Source organism: Chinchilla lanigera, unplaced genomic scaffold (assembly GCF_000276665.1).
Source record: "Chinchilla lanigera isolate Chin_1 unplaced genomic scaffold, ChiLan1.0 scaffold00017, whole genome shotgun sequence".
NCBI classification, from domain to species: Eukaryota; Metazoa; Chordata; class Mammalia; order Rodentia; family Chinchillidae; genus Chinchilla; species Chinchilla lanigera.
The window spans coordinates 21563221-21581175 of record NW_004955418.1 but is presented as its reverse complement, the minus strand read 5'-3'; positions in this window follow the sequence as shown (position 1 = coordinate 21581175).

The following is a 17955-nucleotide window of genomic DNA, read 5'->3' as shown; positions in this document are numbered from 1 at the left end:
AAATGATTTGGGAAGATATGCAGTCATCATTCTAACAGAAGAGAGTCGAAAACATCTACTTTGAATACATAGCAAATAATGTCACGAGAGATGAACATAGAAGGATTTCCAGATGATCTCATTTGGCTGAAGAATGTGTTTAGCCATGAAAAGTTAACATAAATTGATACATATGTACACAACGTACGATGCATATAAGTGCATACCTTATTCCAGTGGTGGTGAACCTATGGCATGCACGTGATTGTGTTTTTCATTTAGACAAAAGATGTTTTTCCTAAACCAAAACCTTAATATTCAAGTATAATTGCAGTGTTGGCACTTTGTAGTAAATAAGTGGGTTTTAGGGTTGCCATTTGGCACTTGGTCACTAAAAGGTTCACCACCACTACTTCATTCTTTCCTAGTTTGCTGTACCTTGTGAGTGTTCCCTACTTAGCTGTGCAATTAAGCTTCAAAGGTGAATAAGCACTGTCCAAGTAGAAGCCAGTGCATCTTGATTTTGCTGGAGCTGATTTTCCCTTCTCCCTCCCGTCGCCCTGGTTTACTCAGAAGACTCCAAAGGAAGAATAGAAGATAAATGCCCAAGTTTAAAATCAGCAGTAGGATAAGAAATATTTCTCCTGTTCTATGAAGCCAGAAATACTGTTTTCTGCTCTATCATTAGTTAAGTACCATAAAGTTATTGAACATTTATTATTTTCCAAGAATTTTCTGAAGGACATGCATGAATTACTTCACTTAAATCTCACATGTGGTTAAGCAAACTAAGACTAACAAAGGTGAAAATCATTTGTTCAAATTGATACCAAGAGTAAATCGGCAGAGTCAAGCCCAGAACCTATTCTTTTAGGTTATAATGGCTACATTCTTTTTTAATTGTTTTTTTAATTTTATTAGTATATGTTTGGAATACATGATGATTACATTCATGATAGGGAGTTTGTGCACCTATGTAACACATCTTAATTCTCTTTTATGTACCTTTCCCTCCCTGTCTTCCTCCTCCCTCCATTCCTTGGTCCTCTCCCCATTTAGAATTGACTCAGCTATATTCTGAACAATCCTCCTAAAATAAGCTGGAATAGACAAAAGAACAGAAGGTAATTCATTGCACCCAGGTAGCATTTTCATTTATAAGAGAGAGCACTGATATCTTCCTGGGCCCCATGAGAAAATGATTATTCCCTTTCTTTTCCCCATAATCTCTCCCATGAGAATCACTTCCCAGCTAACATTACTCAACACTGGCCACCAGCCAGCAAGTATCTTCAAGTCAATCCATTGACAAATGGGATGGACTACCACACTGGGACACCACATATTACAAGGCTGGGAACTGGACAAGTGCCCACAGTGGACAATTCTGCTTTCAGCACCCCCTGACTGATCTCCCTGTGAGATATCCAACTGGGATCATAGTCAAAGGAATACTCTTCCTGCAAATACACAGAATAAGAAGGACATTATTCTTCTTGTGCAAAGACATGAACTGTCAACCCAGGTGGAGTTTCATGGGTGTAATGCAACAGGATATAACACCTTTTAAAATATAAACAAATCATATCCTAGTAATGCTTCATTAATAAATTCAGGAAGAATATCATAAATGTACACAGACTTTAGCTAATGAGCTATTCATATTTTCCTACAGCCTCACCAGCACTTGTCTTTAATTTATTGATGTGTTATGTATATGTACCAACTCATAAAATGAATATAATCATTATGTATCACAAACACAGACTAATAAAAATTTTAAAATACAAATAAACAAATAAAAGATTAACCATTAGGTACTGTTTACATGTTGAAAGAAAATTTACAAACTCACATCTAGTAGTTAAAATCAATCTTGGTATGGAAAACATAGAAGAAATGAACAGATTCCTAGATGCATATGAATTACCAAAGATTAATCAAAAAGATATAAAAATTCTGAATAACCCAGTATCAGTCAATGAATTTGAAAGTATAATTTAAAACTTACAAACAAAGAAAAGCCCAGGTTCTGATGTATTCACTGCTGAATTCTACAAGAAATTTTGGAGAAGATTTAATGTCAATACTCTTCAAACACTTTAATGAAATTTAAAGGGAAGCAATTCTCCCTAACTTATTCCTAGAGGCAAGTATTACCCTGATACACAAACCAGAGAAAGACCCAACCAAAAAAGAGAACTACAGATCATTCTCCATAATGATCATGGGTACAAAAGTCCTCAATAAGATACTAGACAATAGAGTGCAGCAAATCATCAAGAAGATTATATGCCATGACCAACTGGAATTCATCCCAGGAATGCAGGGATGGCTCAACATATGCAAATCAATAAAGGTAATACACCATGTCAACAGAGCCAGAGACAAAATTTACTTGATCATCTCAGTAGATGCAGAAAAAGCTTTTAACAAAGTCCAACACTCATTCATGATAAAAACCCTACAGTAAGTGAGAATAGATAGTAAAGACTGTCTCAATTTTTGTCTCAATCTGACAAAAGCAGTCTATGACAAAACAACAGCCAACATCATACTAAATCAGCAAAAACTGGAAGCTTTCATCCTAAAATCAAGAATTAGACAAAGATATCTACTACCACCACTCCCACTCAATATAGTACTGGAAACACTACCCAGAACAACTAGACAAGAGAGAGAAATACAAGGAATTAGTATAGGAAATGAAGAAGTTAAATTATCTTATTCACAAATGGCATGATACTCTACATGGAAGACCTGAAAAACTCCACCAAAAGATTTCTAGGTTTAATAACCAAATTCAGTAGCATAGCTAGATACAAAGTCAACACTCAAAAGTCAATAGCATTCCTGTACACAAATAAACTCACCATGAGAGAAATTAGAGAAACCACATCTTTCACAATAGCATCCCCAAAGATTAAATATTTAGGAACCAATCTAATAAAGGAAGTAAAACATACATACATTGAAAATAAAAGTACTATGCAAAAGAAGATCAAGGAGGATATCAAAAATGGAAAGACACCCTTTGCTCATGGAGAGGAGGAACCAACATAGTGAAAATGGCCATACTCCCAAAATTATTATACAGATTTAATGCAATCCTGATCAAAATACCATTAACCTCACAGATCTAAAGAAAACATTCCTAAAATTTATTTGGAACCAGCAGAGACCTAGATCAGCAAAGGCAAACCTGGGAAACAAAGGCAAGGTAGGAAGCATCACAATCCTTGACTTGCAATTATACTACAAAGCAACTCTGATAAAATCAGCATAGTACAAGCAAAAAGACCAGACCTGAGGAACAGTGGAACAGATCAGAAGATGCAGACACAAGTCCAAACAGACTCAACCACCTTAAATTTGACAGAGGAGCCAAACACATTTATTGGAAGAAAGCTCTTTAATAACTGGTTCTCTACATGCCAAAGACTGAAGCTAGACCCATGTCTATCACCATGCACTAAATTAAAGTCAAAATGGGTCAAAGATCTAAATGCTGAGACAGGAACATTAAATCTACTGGAAGAAAAAGTAGGTAGAAATCTTGAAGACATAGGTGTAGGTGGAGAGTTCATGAAAAAACCTAGACTGCACAGTAAATACTTCAAGAACAAACAACTGGAGTTTCATCTTATTAAAAAGTTATTGCATGGCAAAAGAAATTACCAACATAGTGAAAAGACAGCCCACAGAATGGGGAAATATTTTAGCCAACTCTTCCTCAGACAAAAGATTTCCACCTAGAACACATAAAAAAGTAAAAAAATTCAGACCCCCCAAATTCAAAGATCCAATCAAAAAATGAGCATCTTAGATGAATATACACTTCTCAGATGAAGAAGTACAAATCACAAATAAATATATGAAAAATGTTTAACATCCCTGGTCATTCAAGAGATCCAAGTTAAAACAGCACTGAGATTCCATCTCACTCTAGAAAAAACAGCTATCATCAAGAAATCAACGAATAACAAATGCTGGAGGGTCTCTGGGGAAAAGGGACACTTCTCCACTGTTGTGGGAGTGTAGACTACTTCAATCACTGGCAAATTCAATGTGGAGATTCCTCAAAAAAATAGGACTAGAGAGCCCATTCAACCCAGCTATTTCCCTTTTTGGTATTTTTCCAAAAGAACTAAAAACATCATACCACAGGAGTATATGTGCACCCGTGTATAGAACAGCACAATTTGTAATAGCTAAATCTTGGAAACAATCTAAATGCCCATGAACTGCAAAATGGATAAAAAAGTTGTGGTACTTTTATACAATGGAGTACTACTCAGCTATAAAGAAAGATAAACTCAAGGCTTTCATAGGTAAATGGATGCAACTAGAGACCATACTCATAAGTGAGATAAATCAGACTCACATGTGTGACTATCGTACTGTCTTCCTGGTGTGAGAAACTGAAAGAGTAAATAAGGTCTAAAATACATCACAGATATTGTGAAATTGGAAAGAAATTGTTCAAAAGGAGAAAGGAACTAGCATGAGTGAAAGAGAAAAGGACAGTAGGGAAAAGGGAAAAATGCAAGTCAGTTATACTCTTAGTGTCTCTTAGTTCATTAAAAAGGAAGGTTTGTGTGAATATCAGTTGGAGAAATTTTTATGCCTGTATCTTATATTCTGAGCAACTACTTTAAAAATAGCAACATGTAATGCATTAACTATTGTTATTCTGCTCTTATTTGGTTATGAAATTTTGTTTTAGCCTTTTTCCATTAAAAAAACTGAAACAAAGGAAAATCAATCCTGTTACATCAATACAAAAGCATTAATACAGTGCCAGACAATAACTGTTAATTTTATTTTAGAATGATCTACAATACAGTAAAAGTAAAAGCAGTAATTAAACTATATATACATTATGGGTTCATTTTTGAAAAATAACTTTAAAATACATACAACGATGTATAAAGCAAGGAAAACTAGTGCATCCAAAAGTTAATATTTACCTGTACATGATTGGATTGTATATCAATTTTTTCATCCATGTACATGTTTTCTAAAAATCACACGCATTACATTAAGTACAATAAACCTAAAAGAAAACAATTAGGCTACCGTAGCATTTCTACACAAGGAATGCAAACTTCTCATATTAATCCCATGATTACTATTTGATTCACATGATCCTAATGAAAATCTGTACAGATTTGCCCTTTGTTCAGAAGTAGGAAGAAAAATTTAGTATGGATTAGTTTTAAAACACCAAAATTTCTTCTTTTCAACTTTTCATGAAAGTTAGGGAGAAAATGTGGCAATTGTAGATGTAGTGAGTACTCCAGCAGTCTGAGGGTGGCAGGGAGCAGGGAAGGAAAGATACTAAGATCCCCAGGGAGAAAAGCCCGAATATATGTCAGGGCCTTGGAGAAGAGCCAGACATGATCTGGGGGTGAGGCACCATGAGACGACCCAACCATATACAATGTCAAAATGTTTTGTAAAGCTATAGAAATTAATCGATTTGTATATGACTTCTTAGTGTATATAGAAAATGACATTTCCAGTCAGCTGTAGATTTGAGGATCTTTAATAAATAGTGTTCACATAACTGACCATTCATTTGAGGACAAAGTGAAAAAAAAAACCAACAAATCCTATTTCATCTCCTTTACAATAGAAAATTTGATGGAGTCATGGACTGGAGAGTATATATTATTTTTTATTAATTTGTAATGCAAAAGGAAGGGCTTTTGAAATGCTTCAAGAAAATGAATGATAAATTGCAAAAGGAAATACCTAGCATTTATGGAATGTGAACTATACTTTAAAATATAAAAGTAACATGATAAAATATTTACAATGTACCATACATAAAAACCAGCTTTCATGTTTAGAACATAAAACTGAGCTCCTACAAATCAGCCAGAAAACTAAACAGGGCCCATTAAAATAACCTAGATACGTATAGTCCACCAACAAGTATTTCAAATACCTAATGTATGAGTGATAAAAACTCTCAAAGTCAACTGAGTGAAAATTAAATGATAAGAAGACCTGATTTCTCTCTCCATGGATTAACAGTTTGTTTAAATTTTCAAACATTGAGAATCAAAAATGTTGTGAAATGAAAACTTTCATACACTGGATTATTTCATCATAATTAAAACATCTGTTTCAAAGATCACAATAATACTATCTATCAAAATTTAACTGCACCGGGGCTGGAGGTTTAGCTCAGCGGCACAGTGCCTGCCCAGCAAGCGCAATGTCGTGAGTTCGATCCCCGGTACCAGGAAAAAGAAGAAAAAAAAAAACTTCCTAAAAGATAAAAAATAAAAATAAAAAAAATTTCACTGCACCTAAAAGTTGATGCTCAAGAAAATTCTGATAGCTAATAAAGCCATGTGGGGGCACGTTACAAGGGAGACGGAGATGGAAGAGTGGCTTGAACCAGGAGGAGTTCAAGGCCAGCCTGGGCAGCAGTGGTGAGATCTCATCTTTAAAACAAAGCAAAAAGATATAGACTGCTAGTAGTCAAACCTCACAATAACAACATTGGAATTATTAAAGAAAACACAGTCCTCTCATATATACATACTGTATGCAATTATATGTAGTTTCTCATGCATGTAGAGTGATACATACAAATATAAATCCCCAAACCAAAGCCTAAAACAAGGTGAGCATCATTTCTGCAAGTGAGAAGTGAGGGTGGAATCCAGGGCAGCAAATCCACTCTTAGCTGAGGGCTCCCCAACAAACCACATTACTACATTTTTCATATGCAAAGAAATCTGCCTCCAGTCTCAGAGAAGCAGCTAGCAATATCCAGCTTATTCTGTATAATAAAATCAGATTTTATTTACTTCCTGTGTGTAAATGTTTTACTTTTGGAAGAGAGAAAGAAACAGAAGAGCAGAGCAACATTCTGAAATGGAGAAGGGACACCTGGAAACCATAATAAGTCATTCCATCATAAATTACTTCTACCATTCTGTCTTCTCGCACTCACAAAAAGGTCTGCTCTATACTCGGAAATGGAAAGAGAAGAGACAGAGACGGAGACAGAAATAAAGAAAGGAAAAGGACTGAGTTTTAGGCTTTGATTGGAGATAAGAACCAACTAGAAGATACAGAAACGAAGTTAAAACCAGGGAAGCCAAATGCGTGAAAGCTCCAGACAATCATTGATGGTCAGAAGTCTTGGAGGCCGTGTGTTCTTACCACAGGCCAAGCAGCAAGTTCAAGAGCATCAGTTTAGATCATAAAGAGCAGAAATGTCCCAGTTGATATGAAGATTAAATATCTTTATGAATATAACAATATAATATTTATAACATTGACTTAAAAACATATTACAAAAGGAATATTTGCTGGCATAAAATATTCATAGAATAAGAAAAGAAAGCCTCTTTTCAAAAGCTATCCATTAGTCAGACCTGATCAGTCCTACTGAGTACGTTGGAGAGATCTGGAGACCACATGGTCACTGACAGAAAGAACTGAACTGTTAGAACTGTGAGCATTTTATGATTCTCCAGAAATGGCCACAAGCTGCCTGGCTGGCTTGGACATACTGATAAAGGGTGCATTAGCTACCTATACTCAGATAGGTAAAATGAGGACAGCTGTGTATGGTAATTGATCATATTCAAAAATTAAACGCTTAATGTCATCCAAATTGTGAATCCAACTGAGCCACAGAATAAAATGAACTGCCACTGGATAGAAGTTCAGGTCAATGAGTAAAATATTCTTCTGTCAAAATTGAAAGAAAGAAGTTCTGAAGCACATCTCATATCCAATTTGGAAACTGCATAGAGAAATTGCTTCTTATTTCTTAGTGAAACTTTAAGTTTGGCCAGAGATAGAATAAGATTGACACAAGCAAATAGAGACCTAGAGATGTCATATGAGATGAGAAGACATCTGACAAAGACATAAGGACCAGATACACCCAAGAACAGGATGGAGAAGCGCTTTGATGACACTACTGTTGCCTCACCACGTTACACATTAATAATTGATTCCAGACTGTGTTGCCCAGCTGAGCCAGAGAAACTCACAGTTGTGCTTAAGATAACAATCCAGCACCAACTATCAATAATCAGAGTTAGCAGAAGAGATGAAATCTTCTTACCACCCAAGTGAGTTGCCAGAGAGATAAAAAAAACAACCTCTCTCTGAGATACCCCCTCATCAAATCACTCAATTTATAGACTCTGGCCAGGGTGTGGGTTACAGGAGCTTAAGCTGAACTGCTAAATATAAAACAAATTCCTGTCAATCACTTTCACCACCAAGAGTTATAGAACAGAGTTGAAAAATAGATACCCTCAAAGTATTCACTAAGAAAGAATCCACTCCATTCTTTAAATTTTAGCAAAAAGAAATAGGCTAGTAATGGAGTAGAAATACACAATGCTGGCAAAAATACAGAAGGCCTTATTCCATTCTTGGCTTTCTTTTTATTATTTCTCCTAGAAAAACTCAAAGCATGGATTGCTGGCTCCCTTGACAAACCTCTCAGCCCACTCCACTCCTAATCTTGCAGCGAACAGGAATCTCCAGCCACACACTCTTCGGTGGAGGGGGCAGGATTCAGCTCAAGAGATCAGAAGAGCAAAGAATTGCATTCTTCCTAGGGATGGTTCTTGCAAAGTTTCTGCTGAATTGAGCTTTACATGAGGGTAGAAAACCTAATGTAAGGGATGTGGTTGCATTAATTATAAGATTTCAATTTGACAGTTTAATTAGGAAAAGGAGAGTTAGTGTAGGGCTTGCAGAATTCGTGATGAATCACATACTCCAACAGACTTCATTTTCATATTTCAATTACACACATTTCTAACTGATGAACAGCAACATAGCATTTTCTGTTTAATAAATGTGATATCTGTTGGAATTGATAACATTAGTTCAGTAATTACTGGGCCATTATTGTCAGGCTTTTAAAAAACATGGAGAGAAGCTTAGTTATTAAAGTTTAGCATCAGCACAAAACTATATTTTGAAATGTTCCTACAAAAGAGCTTTTTAAAAGTACATTAGCTATCCTTTACAGGTCGAAGAGTAAAATTCAATAACAGGCAATTGCGTGAGTTTGGTTTTGATCTAATCACACCTTACTTGATTCCAAAACACACTACTCTAGTCATTATGTTCTGTCTACATTTTTATTTCAGATTTCAGGACAATAACGGGGAGCAGGACCTAAGTTTGAATGACATAATTTAATGTGAGATCGTGCTAAGATTCTGATCTTTGCTTAAAATAGTTATGATAAAATATATCAAAAACTGATTTTTATCAAACTAAAGATAAGTGTAGGTGCAAAGGAGAATGAGCTCTAAGTTACTGAGGTCTGTGAAAACATGCGCAAACTTGTAAGTCCTTTCCCAGAGTGCTTGCATTAAGGTCTGGGAACCAAAGTTGAAAGCTGAGTACGCTCGTAGAGTATGAACAAACAGAAGTTCATTAAATCAAAGGCAGATGTTAGTTTCCTCGGGGACCAGGAAAAAGATCATGCATTACAATAAACACAACTGTGTAACTGGAAGGAAAGCACACTTCTGTGGCTTTAATTACTACCAAACTTCTTCACAACGATCAATTGGTGAATGATATTTTCTATTCTGTCTACCCAGTGCATCATAGATGGAAACAACTTTGATGATACTTTGCTTAGAGAAAGCACCTTTGTGTGCTTATCTGTGTTACAAGTATTTGTTTGAATATATATCATGAATACTTCTAAACTTTCAAGGTATAAAAGACAAGAAAAATAGTCGTACAATATAGTGTCACTTAATATGTGTTAGAAGGGTTTGAATATTACTGTTTAAACCTAAGTTATATTTTTGCCTATTCTTAGTAAGGAGTTTCAGGGAAATCTCTAGGAAATTGAATGTTTTTGATTGCTTAAGAAGCTTAAATAAGATAATGACCATGAAAGAAATAGCATGGTGCTCATGGTGACCAGCCCTTGCACATGAAATGGTACTCATGCTGATCATTAACAGGTGTGAAATTACTGTATGAAATTTAAAATAATTCAAAACTAGAAAAGTACAAAAATCACAATAATACAAATAAAATATCTGAAGTTTGTTTGAAATTTAAAAAGAAAAAAAAAACAAAGAAGGATACATATCAGAAAAGTATACAATTTAAAAGCTAGAGATTGTCACTGCACCTTATTTTATAAATGTGGTCCTGTGAAGCAAACATTTGGTATAATTACAATGCCTAAAGGGCATAAGACTCTATCGTATTCTAAGATAGTGAACAGTCCACATTAGTAATAATTGTCAAAGTATCTTACAGAACCTAAACCTATTTCAAGGACTTCATAAGGTCATATTAAGTTTTCTAACACTTGTGAGGGTTTTCTTTACCTTGTTCAGACAATAATTCTGATAATAATGCAAAAAGCACGATGGGTAAAACCTGTGATAATTTGGAATGGAGGCAGCGGCATTAAACTGCTCAAATAATTGTTACATTCTATGCTGTCACTATAAACAATACATGAATTAAAAAACCAATTTCCTTATACTTCAAGGGAAGTATCCATCTTTTCAATATTTTTGAGAGCAATGGAAGCACATCGAAAGCTCTTCTGTATCCTGAAGGCCAATTGATGACGTGAAGGAAAACACCACGATGCAATTGTCAAGTTTGCACTAAACTAACCACTTTCTTTCATGGATCCTAATTTTCACTAGAAGGAACAGACTCTGAGTATTCAGATTTGCTTACTTGGCAGACATTTTCTTGAAAATGACAAATGACAATGTCACTTCGGGGAAAATAGACTTTTTTTTTTTAACCAGGAGGTAAAACTTAATCTTTCAATCAGGAATTAGAATTTTGGAAAATTATTATCTGTCATCCTGACAGCTTCTCCAAAATGTAAAGATTTTCCTGATAAATTATTGGTGATATTAATGAACTTATGGATATTGTACAGAAGAAATGTGTCAATCATTAGTAAAAGGTCATAACTTTGGAAACCAATGTTTTCCAAATCATCGATACATGATGTTTCAAAATCATACATGATAAAAGATAAATTTAAAGTGCAAGAGCAATAACAGGGTTTTAACATAATTTTAATGTAATGTATGAAAAATATATTCCTATGGCCTATTTTCAAATTCTACATTGCCAGTGGTCACTAAAAAATTATTACCCCTTGTTGAGTTTTGGTGTAATATCAAAAGAGAATATCCATAATTATCTCAAAATGCTATTAAAATATCCCTCACTTTTCAACATATGTGTAAGGGAGTATGGTTTTCATATTCTTTAAACAAAACAATATATAACAAAAGATTGGATAAAGAAGTAGGTATGTCAGACTATGTACTTCCTATTAAACAAGACATTAAAGATTTTTATAAATATGTAAAGCAATTCCATCTTTTCACTCACTGTGTGTTGGAAAACATAAGTACATTTCATACAATGTGTTATGATACTTCATATTTATATAATGACTTCAATATTCTTTTAAAATAAATTAATAAATTATCTCAAGCTTTCCTAGCCATAATTTTTAATTATTGTACATTGATACATATTATTCACAAAGATAAAGGGTCATTTTGGTCCTAAATAATTTTATGGTTGAGAATCACTGCACTATATTATCCAATAGAGATAACATGTGGGTTTGAAATAGAATACAACTTTAAATCAATTGGTAGTGATTGCCTTGGAATTGGTAAAGAACTTGGAAGCCATGTTCTGAACTGTGAAGATAGGAAATAAGAAAATTTGGTATTCGAGACATATATTTCAAGATATTGCAAAGTCCTACTGCTCTTTCTCTTCCTCCAAGTGCAAAGCACAGTGCCTATAGAGGAGATTAAGAAATGTTCAAGAATATGAATAAACCTAATTTTAAAAATCATGCTAATTAGTCTCTTCAGAAATTTTAAGACACAGTAACAGGTTATGGGCATTTTTGTAAGAAGCAAATGCCAAAACAGCATTCTTAAGGGAAGGGGAAAATAAAGTAGACAATGGCATCAGTTGTATGACTTCAAGTGAGCAGGCTAAATTCTTTCCCAGAAATGTACATTTTTTTTTACTTAATAATGTCTAAAATCATTTTATAACGAGATTTATGGCCTTTTATTCTACAATGAAAATGTCAAAATACAAATATTCCAAAAAGAAGTAGCATATTCATTCAAATTCACAATAAATTAAAAATGATTGATATTATCCAGGTTTTGAAGTGACATAATCAAATGGAAATAATAGGGTAGTAGATCTCAGATGAAAGGTTCTTAATAGATGGTGAGAAGAAAGATACTAAGTGAAAAAAAATCAGAGTTTGGAAGGAAAACTTTTATTTCATAATTAGAATCAAAGTAAGTCACGTTTTGGGATTCCTCTAGAACAACAAAAAATTCTAATTGTGTGTTTTCCAGAGCATGCATAATATTGTATCTTCATGAGAATAAAAATCTCCCAAATGAAAATCATAAATGGCCTGAAACTGAATCTAGTCTTTGGCCTACTGGACACTGACATGACAGCTAAGACACTACTAAGCCACTGCTCTCTGTCTTTGGTGCACTTCAGAAGACTTCTCTCTTGCTCTGGGAGGAAAGAGGGAAGGTTTTCAAAGAAGCAGTGCTGGTTTAGCAACCGGGAAAGAGAACTAGAGTGTAGGTTAGCAAACTTGGGTTCATGATCACTATCTTTGTGCATCTGGACCAGTGTTTCATGCTTTCTTGGTCTCAGTTTTCCCCTAGAGGAAAGTGTCTAATGATCTTTTTTAGAAATATAAAATGCAATAGTTTTAAATTTAATTATTTAGATAGGAAATTAACATTTCTGTCACAGACATTATTTTTAGCATGTCTCACTGGAATTTTGTAGAACAATATTTCCTTCAAGGAAAATCAGAATACAGAATATTAAAAGCATTTTAATGAGACAAATTATGTGATGAGAAAAGTCTATATTTAAGCAGCTCTTGTTTACCTCAATTTTTTATTAACCAGTTAAGGACATAAGCTTTTTTTCTCAGCTTTCTCTATGAATAACCAAATACCCACTACCAAAGCAATAAAAAGAATCTTTATATGAAGTATTAGATAGGAATTTATTGCTATTGAAATACATCTCTGTCCATTTCCTACAGAAATTGTAAGAGGTCGAGGTGTTAAAACTGTGTATTTTCCAGACTTTCTAAAAGTGTTCTATGGTATGAAATGATAAATCCACTGCTTTCTGTCTTCTATTATCTCAAGAAATACTAAAAATAATTTTTATGTGGTATAGTGCTCATCATTGTACATTGGTTATACTTAGTCACATTCCCTCACACACATTATTTGTTGGAGAAGATTCTAATCCTAAAGACACTTCAAAGTGTCTTTAGGGCTTTTTTTCAATAAGGGTATATAACATTTTTAACTCTCAATGGCTTTAAAAATCCCATTTTTTTATAAAAATTTGCAGTACCAATATAATATACTATTATTTATCAGTAACAACCATATACAGAGTTCATCTGAGAATGAGCAGTCATCCAAATTCCCTTCCTAGGTCAGGTGAGTCTGCTACTACTCCTGCTCTTCTCTCTTGCTTTTTTAGCTTCTCTTTTGCACTTGAAACTCTTTGACATCTGTTGATAATTCATGAATTCCCCCTAAGCCCTTAGAAAACCCAACAACATGTAATTAAACAGCAGAAAACAAGGGAATGGCTGTCAAATTATCCCATGATTACAATAGATTTATTGAGCAAAACTTTCCCTTTTGCTTGCCAAAGGCTGCGTGACTGATTGAATTATTGATTTGGAACGCAAAAGGAAGAATAGTTGTCAATACGGAGCATTTCTTAACTCAGTTAATCAACAAAGATTCATATGTTAGTCTTCATACAGGGTAGTTCAGAGTATTGATATTGTAGACTATAGATTTTTTTTCTGGGTAGGGTTGGGCCATTGCATCTGCGCCGTAGACTCCATAACTCACCCTACGTTGGAGGAGAGGATGACCTTGAGAAGACGAAGCCTGGAGCCAGGCTGATTACTGCATGATCCTGGTAGCCTCTAGTTCTGAGAAGTCTATACCTTAATTCACATGTGTTGTAATTGATATAGTGCTTTCCAGTCTTCATTTTGTTTCTTGACTTTCTTTTTCCTCACCAGCTTTCCTGAGGTTTATTTGCCAAACAAAAACTGTGTATATTTAAGATGTATAATGTGAATTTTGTGATGCACATTCACACCGTGAAGGGATTGCTGCAATTAAGCTAAACCTAACATATCCATCACTTCATGTAGTTGCCATTTTTATACATATGGGGAGGGCTGGGGATTTAGCTCAGCGGCAAAAGGGCCTGCCTGGCAAGCGCAAGGTCGTGAGTTCAGTTCCTGGTACCGGAGAAAAACCAAAAAATAAATAAATAAATAAATGAATAAATAGAGCCAGCGTGCTGAGTGTTAGATGTCCAGAACTGATGCATCTTGCAACTGAATGTTTATAATATTTGATATTTTTAATGGAATCTCTAAATTATTTTTAAAATTCCAGGAAAAAACAATTGCAGCAAATATAGAAGCCTTTCAAGTTTTGCTGTCCTTTAAAACACAAGTCAAGGATCAATTCTCAAAACAAACTCATTCCATTAATCAGTTTACTAAGGTGCAAATTGTTTGTCAGAACACAATGCAAGGGAGGCTGCTTTGTTTAATGACAATCCTAACAGCCAGAATCCCTGGGGCAGGAAGTGAGTAATCAAGACTCCATCTCTGAAACTTTGAGAATGCTGGCAACGCTCTATTGTAATGCACGGTTACAGGGAGACCTTGTACAGAGAACAATACACTGAAATAGACCAGACTTGTTATGAAACAATAAACTTAAATATAGCTCTGGACCCACAGCTGCGTAACTTTTGCCTTCTAGGATCAAATTTAATACTCTAGGGTAACTATTCCAGTCAGATTTTTTTTCCCATCCGCTTTGTATACCTGAAGGCACATACCATAATCACATTTTATATACAACATTAACAATACGTTTGTGTCCATGAAGGGTCATGATATCATTAAAGCCTAATTTCAAGTGCTACACAGCTGACATAAGGTGGTCGATAATTGCTTCTGTGTACTCAGCCTGTATTAGAGAAGTTACAGGGGTGTAGAAAACCTTGTTATAGTACATTGCACAAACATACAGGCAAGATAGCGCATGTGAGTGAAACATCAAACAGAAAGGGCTGTAGGATTTGAGGAGAGGAACAGAGGGAGGCTACACAGAAGCACTGGGTCTGAACTGAGCTTCTTAGGCAGAGCAACCGTGACAGACACTGAGCAGGACTGAAGAGGAGAGCACTGCCCTGCCATGTGCAGGGGACCAGCACTTCGTCCACAAATAGCAGTTCCTGAGAATGAGTACGGGCAACAAATCCAGAAAGGAAAATTCACACCCAGAAGCAGAGATAGGCCCAGGTTTTCAAACACAATTCAGTCTTTTCCTCAGGATTTCATGACCTTGGGAGCCCGAACATCATTCGGGCTACATGACGAACATCATTTCCCCCGACTTCGAGGTGGGGCCAGGAATGCTGGGAAGAGGTCAGGGTCACTCTGAGAGTGACACAGGGAATGACAGAGAGTCTTGTTTCCCAGTCCAGCCATCTCTCAGCCAAGATACACCATAGTCTCCCTCCTCTTTCCCAGGTTCCAAGTCCTGCAATGGAGCGGCCAGGCTGAAAGCTGGAACTGCCCCTTATTTTTTCCTTTCCCTGTGACAAGAAAGAGAGGAGGACTATTGAACTTTAAACTTCCTGATAAACTATAATGTGGGAAAGTGCCATTTTTAGGTTTACATGAAGGAGCTACCTCTGAGAATGGCCTCTTGGCCTGTGAAAAACTAGAAACATCCCAGGAAGTCACTAAAATGTTATAGTACTGTGAGAATTTGTATAAAAATAAACACTGGATTATTTCAGGCCTGGTCCCTTGAGAAAAGGAGCCAGAATTACTCAGAACTACTAGCCTAATCTTGACAGAAAAGAGGAAATTAACAACTGAAGCCAGATTTTTTTTCTCTTCTAAAAAAAAAAAAAAGTAGAGGAAAAAAACCTATTTATGATATTTTGGAAAATGAAAAAGAAAAATCAAGTTCACCATGTGATTCAAATGACCCAAAACTAAGATGGTTAAATTTCCTGATGAGAAAATTCAATGCAGGTCAGTGGCTCTTGGAAAGTGTCATCTGGAAGCCACTAAGTCAGGGGAGCTTGAACTCCTGCACCCAAAAATGCACATAATTCAGCTCAGTGCAAGCTCTATTCTCTGGAGCACAGTTGATTTTTTTTTTTAAAGCTTTGCTCAAATCTTTTTTTCTCAAGAGAAATAAAGACCAAAAAGGCAAAGGAAACACACATTATCCCATGTCACTGTGGGAAGAGCCCCCAAGCATGACCAAAAAAAGTGCTTCCTCGCCACTGAAGAATAATTTCCCATTGAGCCCCTAGTATGAAAGAAATCTACTCATTAGAGAATGCCACATCACTCCATGACTTAATTCATGTTTGTAACAAGAATAACCAAGCAACAGCCTAGAGTCATTTGCTGAAATGTTAAAGGCAGTTTCCTCTTCTGTGTGACACCAACATCTTGAGTTCTCTTCGATAGCACAGTACGTTTACGTGTTATCTCCTATGAGCCCAGCACCATTCTTTCAGTTGTAAGTGTGGAAGCTACAACCCTCTCTGCTCATGGACTTGGTCACTTCTACACACAAACAGAGCTGGTGAATCCGTGGTGCTCTGATTGTCACATTTCTAAAGCCACAAAAATTAATCCAGGGAGATTATATGGAACTGAGAAAAAGATGAAATCAGTGTGAGTCCCTTCTACTCACCTTACAGCTAACATGGACCTCATACTCCTTATTGAGCAAATGAACACATGGAAGACACTTGCGGGACACCACAAGAGAAGACACAGGTACAACTGAGTAGTCAAGGAAACTATTTGGTGCTATTATATCCAGTCATATAGGAAAAATGAGAATTTGAGCAGTTTTCCTTTTCCATATTAGTAAAGGGGGTCCCTGTTCATTTCTTCCTTTCTTGTGATGATTAACAGATGCCAACATAGAGTTAGAGGTAAGGGAAGTCCTCTGGGTAGAAGGCCTGTGAATGTTTAAGATAAGGAGCAAAATGAGTCAGGGAAAGTCTTCCAGTCTCATGCTGTGATGCAGTATTTGGTGCAACAAGGGACTCTGTGGTCATGGTGCTGCTCCTGTGCTTTTAACTGTAAAGTGGGTTGACTGGTGTGATTGTACTTACTATTGGATTGTGTCACGGATTAAGGCACTCTAAAAGTCCCTTTATGGTGATGTTTTACAGAAAAAGAAAGGAGAGCTTGTATCCAAAATAAACATCTATTTACATGAGAACAAACCAGAGCCCTTCTGGACTGAAAATGCTTGGGAGTCACATTTCTGCTGATGACTATTTGGTCTCTTTAAGAAACAGAGACACGGTGGCTGAATTAGCCTAGCAAGTGAGGATTCTTGAGTTGCCTCCTACAAGGCCTCCGTCTCTGCTAGGAGCATGCCTTTGTCTTTCTAGTAGCCTGTCCCCTGTACCAGTTCTGGGATGGCTAGTGACCAAAGTAGATTAATGTCTACCAACCAAGTCATTCTTTTCTATCTTGTAGTTTCCATAATTTTCCCACAAAGATGCTTTCTGGTGGGTATTCAAAAGGCGTACAAAGCTCTTCACACATTGTGCCCACTCCCATGTGTTCATCCACATGCTTCCAGCCCAGGCATCTTCCAGCCCTGAGAAACCAGCCAGGCCATTTGAATTGCTCATGATGCTGCATACATTCCCACTTCAACCACTTTTTCCATGCAAAACTAGACAACCAGGTGTGCCACTTGACACCCTCACATGGAAGGTTTTCTCTCGCCACTATCTAAGTGTAGCTTAACAACCATATCCATTTTTGGTTTGACCTACATACCA